The sequence below is a fragment of the Haliaeetus leucocephalus genome, unplaced genomic scaffold, assembly GCF_000737465.1.
Source record: "Haliaeetus leucocephalus isolate CR32 unplaced genomic scaffold, Haliaeetus_leucocephalus-4.0 Scaffold712, whole genome shotgun sequence".
Lineage (NCBI taxonomy): Eukaryota > Metazoa > Chordata > Aves > Accipitriformes > Accipitridae > Haliaeetus > Haliaeetus leucocephalus.
Genome location: NW_010973148.1, coordinates 3,220,983 through 3,236,112, shown reverse-complemented (window position 1 = coordinate 3,236,112; position 15,130 = coordinate 3,220,983). Strand labels below are relative to the sequence as shown.

Genomic DNA, 15,130 nt, shown 5'->3' with positions numbered 1-15,130 from the left:
CGCTACCCATGTACTTAGAAGATTTTCCATTCTTTTCTAGAATGCCTCTAGAAGTCAGATGTATCCAGTTTTATGAAAGTATTTATCCAATTAATTAACATTAATTTACTGGAATCAGTGGACTTGTTCTCATGGTTTATAACTACATTTTTCCCAGACAAGGCATCAAGATCTCTTATGCTATAATCTTTGCAAACCTTTCAATGACTTGTAATGCAGTAAGCTTGATGAAATAATTTAAAAGTTATGACAGAAAGCTCTTGAATGAGTGGGGTTTTGTGCCATCTTTTTGAATGTCCAGTTCAAGCCATATTCAAGGGACTGCATTTGTCAAAACTTTGTTCAGATATTTTTCTTTTTAAATTGAGCACTTCCTTGTATCTTAAATTGTGATACCCAAATAATGAGACTTCCCAAATCAATTATCAAAATAAAAGATTCTTTCTTTACAGGTATGTCCTGGTTTCAGCTGGGATAGAGTTAATTGTCTTCCTAGTAGCTGCCATAGTGCTATGTTTTTGAGTTCAGTATGAGAAGAATGTTGATAGTACACTGATGTTTTCAGCTGTTGCTAAGTAATATTTAGTCTAAAGTCAAGGATTTTTCAGCTTCTCCTGCCCAGCCAGCAAGAAGGCTGGAGGGGCACAAGAAGTTGGGAGGGGACACAGCCGGGACAGCTGACCCCAACTGGCCAAAGGGGTATTCCATACCATGTGACATCATGCCCAGTATATAAACTGGGGGGAGTGGGGGTGGGGGAATCGCTGCTCGGGGACTAACTGGACATCAGTCGGCAAGTGGTGAGCAATTGCATTGTGCATCACTTGTATATTCCAACCCTTTTATTACTGCTATTGTCATTTTATTAGTGTTATCATTATCATTATTAGTTTCTTCTTTTGTGTTCTCTTAAACTGTTCTTATCTCAACCCATGAGTTTCACTTTTTTCCTTCCGATTCTCTCCCCCATCCCACTGGGTGGGGGGAAGTGAGTGAGCGACTGCATGGTGCTTAGCTGCTGGCTGGGGTTAAACCACGACAGGGTAGTGGGGTTTTTCTGCCTAAATTATAATAATGCAATAATATCCTAAGGGGAAAAATCTCCACAAGCTGCAGGGTACAACAGGATTTTCTGGTTCTCAGATGACTGAATACCTCATATTACAAAAGACAGGGTATGACTTTGTACACTGGATTTCTGATGTCTTGTTCTTGTCGCTAGTCAAGCTTAAGCAAGCCACAGTTCAGCTGAAAACCAGTTAAAAGGGTTTCTTTAGAAACTGGGTGTAAAAAGATATTGTGGTTAGTTTTGCTCAATCAGAAAGACAGAGACACAGGAAAGCAACAAGTACCTAGAAGCAGTTAATACAGAACGCAAATCCACAGAGCAAGCCTAGAGCACCCACCATCCACACCTCCTCTACCCCAGGTTGTAGAAACATAAGTAGACCAAGGCACCTATCTGCCCAGAAGTCTCCCTGGCCCCAGCTGAGATGTCCCATACCTCATCGGCTCACAATTAGACATTTTAGAATAAGATCCAGAAAACCAGGACATGGAGCAGCAAGCAACCTAGACAACAGGAAACGCCTTGGTCCCCGAGAAAGCTGCAGCTTTTGGCACTTTGCTGAGTGTTTCAAGGAGACCGCTAGCTACAACCATGTATTACAACTGAAATTTCTCCTGGAGCGAGATGCTTGCATCAGTCTTATCTCACAAAAAATGGAAGGATCCAAACCAGCAACAACAGTACTGTTCATATTTCCCAAATATCACTAAATGGGGATGTGGCAGATATGAATTAATTTATCTCTTCAGTGTGATGACATTTGAATCTACACCTCCCACCAAGCAATGACTGTCAATTAGTCACTTCATATAAAACATATAAATTACATTGAAATAGGAAGTGCAGTTTGGATGTGTTCTTCTCTCAGGTACTGAACAAAACACTACAGTCTTTTTTTTCTCACCCATGGATTTTATGTCCCAGTTGCACCATGCAATCTGGAACAAATTCAGGTGCAAGAGTAAAGATAAGTGGTAGATAAATAACTTTAACATGGTGCTTAATGCATTTCTGCAAGAATGGTTGGTTCCAATCAGATTAGGTAAACATCCCTAGTCTGTAGAAAGTGCTCTGAGCATCCACAGGATTAAAGGGCACATGGCATTGCCACCTTTCTTCTGGCTGTATTCCATGCAGGATCTACTCCAGTAAGTCTCCAGTAAGTGTTTTGACTATTTATGGTATACTGGGTCCTCAAAATGATACAGTGCAAGAAACAGTCTTTCCCCACTCCACAACTGTGGAGCATTTCAGGCCTTCAGTCTGATTTGGGTATCAGGATATATGTGCTTCCGAGCACTTAGTGACTGGGCTTTATAATTTTGCTGTTGGGCACCCTTAGCAAAAGCTGAGCAGTTGAAGACCCCAGCCTTCAGTTTTAGCACTTACAGTGACGACAAAAGAGTATTTAGGCTCCTAAAGCATTTTTTCAATGCTAGCATTAAGGTCAGATACTGGAAAATCTACCTGTGGAGAAATCTTTTCTTCCTTAGCGTGAGGTTGGGGTGAATGCCAACAAGTAGGTCAGGCATAAGAACATGCAGAGGCCTGATGTTGGGCATATAATGTGAGCTGCAAATGCGCATTTGCCTTGCTCTGCCTTCTGGGATTGTGCACCTTTTGCAGAAGAATCTCCTTGTTTTGTGCAGCCAAATCATCCCTTGGTGAGCATAGTCCCACCCTGGATGGATTGCCTGCACTGTCTATTGTAAGCCTCAGTGGCAGTCAAGTAAAAATACTTGCTTTTCCTACTTTTCAGTGTTGTGTGGTGGCAGATAGCAAGTAATCCTGATACTTCTGATGCATTGTGTGATGTAGGCTTGTCAAAATAAAACACAATTAGAAGGATGAATGAGAAGACCATAAGATTCTTAGTGATAAAAGCCTGACAAAACCCCACTCCTAACAAACTGTTGTCACCTCTTCAACCCTGTCTTGCTTTTCTAATGAGAAGCTACCTGAAAATTTGCTTGGCTTTCATACTTCCAGTTGGTTGGGAAGATGCATAGATCAACTTATTCATAGACTGTAACTGAAAAAGAAAAGCACAAGTATCTAAGAGCTTGTATATTAAAGAGTTAAGAGGAAGGGAGGAGAAATAAGGAAGTAGTGGTTGAACAATCTGCTTTTAAGCATACAAAAAGTTAAAAAAGACTTGATAACATTTTAAACAGAGTGTATAAACAACACAGAAGAGCCCCAAACTAGGTGTTTTTTTTCTGGGGGGTGGGGGTGTTCAGAACTAGTGGAAAGTATAACGGGAACTTCAGAAATGGAAACTCTGCACTTTTAGCCAAAGAACAAGCACAGGTTTCTCACCCACCCAGACTGAAACATGAAGTGAAGGGACTATTTCTAATAATGAGAAGAGAGGTTGGTTTCCAAATCCTTCCAGCGTAGGGTAGCACCATTTTTTTTCTGCCCAATTATTTAATTTGAGATCTATTAGATGAAAAGTACATAAAACAGAGCAAGTGCAGTAAAATACTTTATCTTGGGGTTTGCCACTAGGGACAGCTGGACTGTCAGTGTCAAAAAGACAAATACAAACTGATTTGCAAAGAACATTTACATACTCTAGAATTCTGATCTAAGAATGCTATGCTGGCTCTTTAAAAGTTATACTGTATTTGGCTGTCTCTCCACTGGGGAAATACTCTTGTCATTTGTCATCAACAGTAGTGATTCAGCAGCAGTAAAATCTTTGTAGCCCTAACATAGAAAAAAAGTTCTAACGCTAAAGTCACTTGCAGATGTGTGTTCAAAAAACTGCTGTCATTTGCAGCTGTCTGTACGTAGGGCATTGCCATAATCTACGGCACTGTGTTTCACCACTGTGAGTGGTTGTGGGAAAGGACTTAGATTAGGGATGGTTTAGGATTAATTTATTTCATAAGTGAAATAAATGTGAATAAAATTAACATAAAATTAATAAATAGATAAAATTGAAAATACTTCATCTTGATCTTCAGAGCTATTTAGTAGTTTAATTGCTGCAAGCTTAACTTTCTGCTTCTGTATAATTCCATTTAACACTTGTGCATGAAGCCATAAGACAGCACATAACAGTCTGTAAGATTTTTATTTACCACCATCACTGCGAGTTGTCTATCTTCACTGCCTTTGATGGCTACACATGAAGAGAATTAAGCTTCAGCTCAGATCTCGAAAAAGGAAATAAGCACCCACAGGTTAGTCTCTACAGCACATTTCTCCTCCTCCTCTGGAGAGCACTGAGGCATCAATATTGACCCAGAAAGCGCAGACTGAATCTATTTCAGGGGAGGCTAGAATGTTTGTCTGCTTCCCAGAAGAAAGTAAAAGGGCCCAACGGCACTGGGCTGCAGAAATGGAAGGCGAGGGCCAGGACTCTGTGGACCACCATGGGGATAACGTGCACCAAGATGCTGGGCCAGGCAATGCTTTCTATGAGCCAGTCAATAAATACTGTTCACAGAAACAGCGTGGGCTGCTTCGACTTAAAAGTGAAAGACTCTGGTTTTTCAGTACACCTTCTTACCTGATGAATGAGGTTTGTGGGTGGGCATGTGGCCTCATCTGTAGGGGAAGGATGTGATGTGGGAGAATCCAGAAGGAGATGTGGGAGTCCTGAGTGACTGTCAGCCAGAGCACGCATCAAACGCTTCCACTTGTTCACTTTATCATTAATTTAGAAGCAAAAATATAAACAAAACCCAAACAACTACTGAGCCCAGCTGCTGTTCAGCTTTGTTTGAAAAGGATCTTTGGTCTATATTCACAGGTCTGTATTTCCCCTCTCTCCCTCAATAAATGAACGTGTTGGTTAATTCTGGCCAAATTGTAGGTCCCAAGATTAACTAAGTTTCAGTGCGTTGCATTAAAATATTTGGCCAATTGGATGAAAGCCTGGGATTCAGACATTTAAAATTCCACCCAGTGGTTTTTAGTTCCTTTCCCTGATTTCCGCAGCTGCATATGGTTTTCTGTGTGTCATGGCCATAATAACTCAGGAGAAGGTTGTAGACATGTGCAATGGCAATAATGACAATCTAAACTATATAGTAATCCACCATAAATTACAGAATTGTAGGAAGAAAGTAAGCTAATGTTTTCTACTGCCCACAGAGCCACTGGAGAGCTTGTTGGTGTTATCTCCCCTTTTGGGAGTGTCACTGTGAGTCTCCTGCTAACTGCTCAAAATGCCTCTCACCCATCCCTTTTTCAGCCTGGGATCAAAGCAATAAAATTGCAGCTCAGAATAACTGACAGAGTATTTCATGTGGTTACAAAAACCAGTCTGCAAATCCTACACCAAATCTGCTTGACTCAACACATGACAGACCCAATTTATGAATGGGCCAAGACCCAGTGAATACATTTAAGTTCCATTGAAAGCAACGGGAAGCAAGAGCATTTAGCATTCAGCTCTCTTGGGCCCACAGCTGGACACAAAAATATCTTTGATATGGAAGCATTACTTTATTTCTAGCACCTGGCACACTTTGAATTTTTGGGCAGTCTTTTGTGAACAAACCCCTGCTTATTCATTTCTTTTTTTCAGATTTACTAGAAAAGTTTAAGCTGATGATATATGGAAGGTGAAAACTTTTTCCTTTGCTGAGGCAGGTGCAGGTAAAGGAGCATTTACAGCTCCTGTAGCATGTTAGTCTGAACTGTGAAATTGCTGGCAATGGCAAGCTGTAACACTACATTTTTTGTTTCAAACAAATCCCCAGGTGCCCCGATGCTCTTTAGAAGTAGGCAAAGATGTTTCTGACCACTTATTTTTCCTTCTATACTCATGACTACGCTAGTCCCAGAGACAAGTTAGGCATAACCACAGGAGCTGATATTTGTGTCTCTCTGCTCTCCTACTGCTACCTGGCATAGGAATAATCATTCCACATGCTGGTGTTCCCTGTGTAACAAAGTGATTCCCAGGCACTGCTGTGAGAGCCTTCAAAGTTGATTCTTGCAGTACTGCAACAGCAAAAACTGGGAGGTGCTGAGAATCCACCCCACTCAGTGTAAACATTTTCAAGCCGAGCGTAGACCAACCATCTATGTAATTGATATCCAGATTGGTTATGATCTCTGCCTCTCTCATGTGGCGGTAATCATATTCTCATGTAAGACAGCCCACGGACATCAGCAGGAATAGACATGTGAGTCAAGCAAACCTATCAGCCTACTATAACATGTAAAACTGCGCCATGTCCTGTTAGTTTCTCTGAGTAGTGTTGTTGATGGAAAACTTTTCATTTAAAAAGCTGAAAAAAAGCTTTCACAAGTATATATGATTTAAAATCACAAACGTTTAACATGTGCTGAACCTGAAACATCTCAGTGATGAGTTTGTGAGGCTATTTTATCCACTAAGACCAGATTTTAAGGTTATATATCTACACAGCAGAGAACTGCTGAGTTCATGAAAGCCAGACACCTAGCAGGCAACTTCATTTTTCATCCTCTTACAGGTATTAACAATATCCTCATGCTCCACGGGAGAAATGTGTGACTGAGAAGGCACGTCTTCATGTGAAAGAGTGGGTTCCAGGTACTTTCTCTGACAAGCACATACAGATTTAAGTCTGTCGTGGTTTAACCCCAGCCAGCAACTAAGCACCACGCAGCCGCTCACTCACTCCCCCCCCATCCAGTGGGATGGGGGAGAAAATCAGGAAAAGAAGTAAAACTCCTGGGTTGAGATAAGAACGGTTTAATAGAACAGAAAAGAAGAAACTAATAATGATAATGATAACACTAATAAAATGCCAACAGTAGTAATAAAAGGATTGGAATGTACAAATGATGCGCAGGGCAATTGCTCACCACCCGCCGACCGACACCCAGCCAGTTCCCCAGCGGCGATTCCCTGCCCCCACTTCCCAGTTCCTAAACTAGATGGGACGTCCCATGGTATGGAATACACTGTTGGCCAGTTTGGGTCAGGTGCCCTGGCTGGGCATGAGAAGCTGAAAAATCCTTGACTATAGTCTAAACGCTACTGAGCAACAACTGAAAACATCAGTGTTATCAACATTCTTCACATACTGAACTCAAAACACAGCACGGTACCAGCTACTAGGAAGACAGTTAACTACATCCCAGCTGAAACCAGGACAGTCACGAATTGGGCTGATAAAGAGAAGTTGTACGCAATGTGCAAAGCAGTATTTAGTTCGACTTAAGGGCTTGATCTTGCTCCTGCTTAACTCCATCTTACATTCTTGTACTAGCAGCCAACTTCTGTTAGCTGCAATCATGGATAAGCTGCAAACTTTTTCACTAACTATGTATTTCTAATGACCACAACAGTTCTGATCAATGCACTGATTACTTCTTAAGCACTGTGTAACTGAGATCATCAGCTTTGCAGAGTCCTGGGATTGAGAGGAGGGGAGGGTGTCCCTTATGAAAATGTCTTGTCTTTTCCTTCTTTGTCACAGTACTTGCACTGCTTATATACCTCAGGAAGGTTACTGCTCTAGCAGCCTGAACAAAAACAACAGCTAAAAAGCCTGGGAGCCAGAATTTCATCATCAGGTTCCCCTGGTTGCTTTACAGTTTAATGATTCTACTAGTGAAAAGCTGGAAGTCAACAAGCTGAAGGGACCCAATCAACCCAGATGTCAAGAAACTTTACAAGTCAGCTGGCTGGAAAATGGAAGAGTTGAAGCCTGCCCAGATCTTTGTTGGAACCAATGCCCTCCCAGCAATTTTCCTAAGGCAAAATACCCCATCAGAAAGATTTGGACTTTTTTTTTCTCATTGTTCAGTGAGTGACACTATGCCCTATGTACAGTGCACTGTTCAAACTCTTGTCCTCAATACCAAATAAATAATTTAATTGTGGGCATTTTTGTGGCATCCAGTGTTGTAGCATCAAAGTGCTTCAAAAAGACCTGCAAATTTCTTCTTTGCAGCCTTCCTCTAGTATGAAGATTATTGAACCCCATATTACAAACAGGAAAGTGAGGAATGGAGGTCCTGAGTTGTCTAGGACCTGATTTCTAAGAGCATTTGGCATTACATAAAATGTTACTGTTTCAAAGCCACATTTCTATTGACTATATCTGAATCTGTGAGTACTCAATACTTCTGCAATTCAGACACAGGTGTCTTTTAATAAGCATTTGAAAATGAGGAGCTCAGAGTTGGTGCCAGTTTCTGAAAGCTTAACCCCTTGAAGCCAGATCTGAAACAGGGTTTCAGGCTCTGTAAATGAGCATCACATGGGTAGAAGGATTAAGGCACCAATGAAGACTTCGGTGTCTCAGAATGGGATCTGAAATAGTCAGCAAAATGATGAGGAACACTGGGAAGTCAGCACTCTTCACAAGCCACACACATAGGTCATCTGGAGGAGACTATGGATGAGCCTTGGAAACATGAAAACTTGGAAAAAAAATATCTTAGTGAGTCTCACAGAACATCTTCTCTCTCACAGGAAAACTACTGGGAGACCTGAGCCTTGAACCTCTTTGTGAAGGTTCCTCTTATGAAAATTCCATTGCCTTTTCTTTCTAGGGACTGAATATGATTTGCTACAATCTTTTAAGATGGTTGATAGAAGAGAAACACTTCCTTTCCCTGTCTAAATGATAGAGTAGCGATTAAGGTCAGGAAATAGATGCTTCAAGTTGCCTCCCAAGTCTGATCATAGGACTAATTATCTGAGCAGGAGATTGTTTTAACCACAGATCTGCTGGGTACTGCCCATATTTGACATCAAAGATGTGCAATAAAAAATTGATACAACAACTCAGGGAAAGATGAAAATGCCATGCAGGAGGGCAAGAGATTCTCTAGCCTAGTGACAGGGGCAGTCATCAACTGTAAGGGAGTGGTCATGGCCTGGTATCTGCTTTTTAGGTTGGCCTTTGGGGTTATCCAGAGACTACTTAACATGAAATAGTGTCTTTGAAGACAAGACTAGAGATGAGGTCTTTTGCCTTCTAGATGAACGATATTTCAGGCATCTGCTCCTCTTTTGCCCAATGACCACTGCTTGCCCTTCCAGCTTCAACTGCCCGGGTGCAAATCAGCCCAGACTGTGGCAGCTAGCATACTACCTAGCTAGAAAGGAAGGAGGTAAAAAAAGAAGAAAGGTGGTCAAAAGAGAGTGTTGAAGGTGCATGCTCTTTCTCCTAGGAGAGTGCCCTAGTGAAGGAGTTACACTATTTCCTACTCCTTGACTTTATTTGAAAAGAAAGTACTTGTATTTCTAAAGAAATATAGTCTTACTGATGAGCTTTAAGCATGCTCCTTACTGGCACCTGGCCAGCTCTCTCAGTCCTGTCAAAATCCAATTGTTCTATAATTGCCTACAGATATCTGCTTTATACTTGTCCTTAAGTGCTGCTATCTTAAGTACTGCTATCTTATGTTATGAGAAGCACCTACGAGGGTATAATTCCCCAGAAGTCAGAGGCTGTATGAGAATTGTCCCCACTTGGAGCTGAAGCTCTGAAGTTCCACCTCAGCTCCATTTCAGGCATTTCTCATGTATCCTTTTATTATGGAGGTGCCCTTTTCTCAGCATCACACAAGACTTTCAGGCAGAATCAGTGGCAGAATCTCATTTCCCAGGACATGATTCAGTCACTAAAATCAGAAGGCTGCTTTGCCTTTTCCTGTAGTCCTACCTCTCAGTCTGCATGTGTCTTCCAGCAGCAAGTAGATGAGAGCTGATCAAGGAGGTAGGCAACGGTGTCCTTCCGAATGGGCTTTTGATTCATTGATTTTTTGTGCTGAAGTATTCTTCTGTAACTTTTACACTTAGGTGACTAAGGACTATACCACATGCACGAGGGAGACGTTACTACATGAAGGGTATGTCAACATTAGTAAATTAAAGGCTGTCAGAACCTGGGCTCAGGCCATGAAATTCAGTTCCTTGGGCTGTACTGTTCTGGCACAGTTTTGCTTCACACCAACTAATGCTCCCTCAAACAGCTCTGGGCCCCACACAACCATCTTGTGTAGTTTAGGAGTTATCATAGACCAAAGGCCATTCCCAAAAAGGAGTTTGGATGCAGCCATCATGTTTCAGAGGCTGAGAACAGTTATTACAGATGTGTCAAGTAAGCTAAAGACCAGGGTATGACTTGTCCCAGCAAATGGACGCAGAGAAAAATTGCTGGTGGGTTAAAAACCTGTTTTCTGCGTAGACCACTAGAGGGTGCAGAGAAACCTACTTTGCCCTGAAGATTTGTTTTTAGGTTACTGAGACCTGGATATTTCAGGTTTTCCTCCAGAGTGTTTGAGGAAAAAAGCTGAAAGGATCATGCCTTGCTGTCCTGTACAAAGCCACTTATGTCGTCTGTAGCACGTAACCCAAAGTCTGTCTTTGTCCTGTTAACTGCTGTCCAGACACCACCCTCTGTCCGCGTCTACCTCGATTTCTTACTACCAGTTTTCTGCTTCTCTTTTCTTTCCCTCACCATTTCTGTTCCTTCTTATCCACAGTTTCCTACCCTACCTCTCACCACCCCCTGTGCTCCAGGAGGATTTCCATTTGGTCCCTGCACTGCTTGACTGTCACAAGGTGAAGTAACAAAAGTACAAAAGCCTTATTTTCCCAGCCTTCAGCTGCTGAACCATTGTAGCCCAGAAGTGGCGTCTACTCAGTGTACCCAGGATCCTGGGAGAACAGGATTTCAATTGGGCATGATTTAGAGAGTCTCAAAGACGAATCCTATTTTTAAGAAGTTATGGAGGGAAAAAAAAGAAAGGAAAAGTATTTACGAAGATGATTCCTCTCTTTGTGATTAACCACCTACTCAAAGCAGAGGCTTGTGTTCCTGAATATTCCCTTATTGCCTCAGCAATTGCCTCATACAGCTAAACTCTGCGTGTAACATCCTGCCAAAGAAAATGCAAAACTTTTCATCTTAAATGTTGATCAGACTTACAGGCAGCTCCCTGAGGAATTTGTCTCGCCGTGGTCACCGCTGATGTTTCCGTGCTGCAGCAGATCAGATTTCCTCTATGAGTAAGAGCTGCAGAAAAGACCAAAGAAAAAATCTTTTAAGAATCAGTTGTTTCAAAAAAAAAATTTTTTACAAGAGGCACATCTAAAGATAATACCAAACAGTGACAAGCACTGATAACACTGCCTTTCATAGCATTAAAACACAGCTCACTAGCTGTAAAGCGTACCTGTGCAGGATTACTAAAGATGCATAATATCCAGATCTGAAGATGAAGAGAAGATAAAAGAGAACATGCTTTTTTGTGACTTGATATTTTCCCTTCTTATTTTTGCAGATCTCAATCAGGTGCAGTGTATCTGGTAGTAAGTAACCCCAGCTGCTTCATCATGACTGTACTGGTGCATAATTTCTGTTGTTATTTCAAGACTTAACGAGCAGTTGGAAGAGTGAGGATGTGAGGGTAAAACTATTTTCAATTCACCAGCTGCTGAGCCTGAATTCCTTATGCAGTAGTATGAAAATGTGACAAAAATGTGCAGCTCTTGATCAACAAGCTTATAGATGCCTTACCCCAGCCTGAACGACTCTTGGGCCCTCATCAGTCTGTGCGCAAAAAGGCAGAATCTCTCTGTTACGATATAAATGAGAGCTAAAATCCAGCATTTTAAAAATTGAGCTGTTGCATTGAGTGTGTACACATCTCTCTCTTTCTCTGTCTGAGTATTTAGCTTTAGTTAAACACCCAACAACACTGAAAAATAAGACTACCAATGGAAAATTTCAGTAAGGACAGAAGGCTTCCGATCAAAAATACGTGAAAAGAGACCAGAGCAAATTGACATTACCAGATTCAAAAGCTGTAGAAAATGAACCCTGTGGGATGTTTCTCATTGATTAGCACCTAAATTTAGACAATAATTGGATTATGTCACCCATTTTAAACCTATTTTAAAATAACAACCCTAACTCTCAGGCTGAGTCCCTCTCAGGTTTCCTGAGTATAAATAGGAAGCCCAGGATAAACACCAAAAAGACCTTCCCATTCAAGAGTAAACAAGCCCAAACAAGAGTCCCAAAGACATTTACTTATAAAATGAGCTCCCTTCATCCAGGAATTTTTGAGGCAGTAGTCAAGGCCCAAATGCTCCCATTTCTATAAAGTAATTTTTCAGAGGAAAGCTCCATTTTCAAGCTTATTTTGCATACTGTGAAAAACATGAGAACAGTGTCAATAAATACGCTTGATATGAAAAACATCCTTCTGTCCATTTGGAGGCTTCACAAACATCAGTTGCCAGTGGTGAAGCCCCCTGGACTTCTGCTTCAAAACAACTTTTTTCTGAAAACTATGCAAATATGAAGTAAAGTTGTTAGGCTGCAATACGTGTGCAAAACACCACTCCATCTTTTAAACACATTGAGAAATAGTCTTGGTGTCGCTTCATTTTTGAGCAGGACGGAGGGACCCCACCACAGGATAACTTCTTGAGGTTGGATTGTGGGCTTCTGGGTTTCTGCCCTCTAGCCACTCCACCAGAACACAGCAGTTGTTGGGGGAGACCACATTTACCATACAAGGAATGGCCTTTCTAGGGTTTGTTTATTTTCTATGCTGTTATACCACTACATATAACGTGCACCTCCCTCTGACTGCGAGCTGAGGAGTACACACCAAACAAAGATACTCATGCTGAAAGAGAGCACTGAGAGCAAACATTTTAAATCACCTACGCTGGCCTTTTCTGCGCTTACAGTCATCAGTGAGAGCAAAATTTTCTGCACAAGCAGGTGCATCTGAGTTGAACCCAAACCCACCCTGAAAGACAGAAGGTGAATACACATTGTCAATAAATGTACCTGAAGGGACGCTAAAAACCGAAGGCAAAAGCAGTGGGTAAGCTGCTGGTTGGCGACAGGGGAGGCCTGGGTTCAGGTTGCTCTTCCCGCACAAAGGTGCTGAGTACTTTTCCTTGAGCTGTGCCTATGCAGTAACTGGGAAATGTGACTGCGGGATGGGTAGGCACACCTCAGCCAGCTTTCATCTAGGAAGCTGTAGCATAGGCTGCAAGTATTTAGCAGCTAAGGCCACACAGAGCTGTAAGGAACAACAAATTGCTTAGCATCAATACTCAAACTGAGAAGACTGAGGCTGATGCAAATGCTTCTACCCATACCGTAGGCTTTTCCCTAGCAGAACGCTGACATGCTCCCTGGCTGTGTCTAAACTGACGTACAGCTGTTTGCAAGGGAAGTCCTTGGATTCTTGATCAGACCACCTACCCTGGGGAGCTGCAAAAACCAGGGCACAAGTCTGGCATCAACTGGGATTCATCCGAATTCTCCATCTGTAGATGACAGTGACAAAACTTGTGCGGCTCATGGAGTCTTTTAAGGGTGAAATTCATTACAGAGGTTCGAGTGCTACCGTAGTAGCAATCTCACAAGTAAGGTGGAGGTGATTTGGGAAGTCCAAACATTGATGGGACTTACATGTCTGAATCAAACGAATGCTTCTGAAAACCCTAGCTAGATTCTCCCGACCACTATGTATAAAATCTAGAAAGTGTTTATACCAAACACTGAGCACAGTCAAGGAGCTAATGTCCAAATATTAAAACTGATTACAAGCAAAGACTTAAAAAAACCCAAATGCCAAAAACCTGAATCTCCAGTGTATGACTTCTCCCAGGGATCCTCACAACATGTACAATTTTACTTTTTGTAGGGCGACCTGGTGACAGGACATTATTACAATAACTGCCCTACAGATGGCTATTTTGTGCTTGTTTCTGAACTATTAAAAAAACCCTTAACACAAATAGTCTCTCTCCCTGTCTGTTAAGAGACAACAAATGCAGTATGCAAGAGTGCACTGTGTTACGAGACTTCCTTCTGGCGCCTGTCTGTCTGAGTTCAGTTTTTATGCATCAAAAGACCCGAGTGAAATTATATCATTTTATGATATGGTTCCACAGTCACTTCTGTGTGTATGTTCAGTTGCTGCAAACCTCAGGAACAGTCTCAGGATGACTACAATACGTGACTCTGCAATAGTTAAAGATAGATATCAGGTCCAGATTTACAAATAACACTGGTCCAAAATTATCTGATTGGGTTTTTTCCTCCCCCAATATGTAGAAGCTCATTCTTCCTCCTTTTAAAAATACCATTGAAGACATGCTATAATTTTTACTACTCTCCTTACTACAGCAAACTGTACACCTGAGAACCCCTTATTTTGATAGTGGTTTGTGCAGCGTGAACTCCTTAAAACTGGTGGTAAGAGTTTTCTTTCTCTTTTACTGCAGTATTTGCTGTAATAATTCTGTCTTCTGACTATGTGTAACATAACTTCTTCCTTATCATTGCTCTATTATTAACCCATACAGTTCTTTTCTACAGCTCACAGTCATCTGGCACAAAGACACACATGTACTTCTTGGACTGTAATGAACTTTGTTCTCCCTTCAGATGTAAATAATAAGAGGGAGAACAAATCAGTCTTGACTGAGTCTGACTCCACTGAAAAACAATTTTGAATAAACAATCAAGAAGTGAAAAGCTGTACTCCTTACCTGGTCTGGGATGTACAGTGCACCTTGAAAGCCCCTTAAATGACAGAGAATTAGAAATAGTTGAAAGTTCGTATTCATCCAACCACAGGAAATGACCGTGTATTTTGCAACGATTAACTCCTTCCTCACTTCTAATGTCTTTGCTTTTTCAAGTACAGGATAAAAATCCATCTTACCCTTCCACTGCAGTTTGGTAACTAATGCCATGCCCTACACATGATTTTTGTTTCACACTGAGATTATGCAGGTCGCCAGAGGAGATGACCCTGATCACCTCCACGGAAGAGAGAATTTGCAGTGTCTTCTGCATAACTGTGACCAAGTACATTTTACTGTTGAGTGAAGCTTATGTGATGAAGTGTAGAAATGACTAAATAACGGCTTGAGCACCTAACTCTCATTTTTACAAGAGGCTTGGAGCAACATTCTCAACATGACTTCAGTGTTGTGGTACCCAACAGAGAAAAAAAACCCACGTTATTTAAAGGAGCAGCATCCATTGCAGTCTGGGCAGGCATTTGATGTACACATGGTGTATGATACTTTTACCCACGGGAGGTCCCTAG

General features: G+C 41.6%; 1 protein-coding gene across 1 annotated transcript in view; it reads right to left on the bottom strand.

Annotated features, from left to right (window-relative positions):
* The window catches only part of P2RY8 (purinergic receptor P2Y, G-protein coupled, 8), a 34,306-nt gene extending 19,700 nt beyond the window's left edge, over positions 1–14,606 (bottom strand). The window contains exons 1-2 of the mRNA XM_010580447.1: positions 14,565–14,606; positions 10,969–11,055 (exon numbers count right to left, since the gene is read on the bottom strand). The gene's annotated coding sequence lies outside the window, so the exon portion shown is untranslated. The remainder of the gene's footprint in view (positions 1–10,968; positions 11,056–14,564) is intronic.
* Between the last annotated feature and the right edge of the window lie 524 nt (positions 14,607–15,130).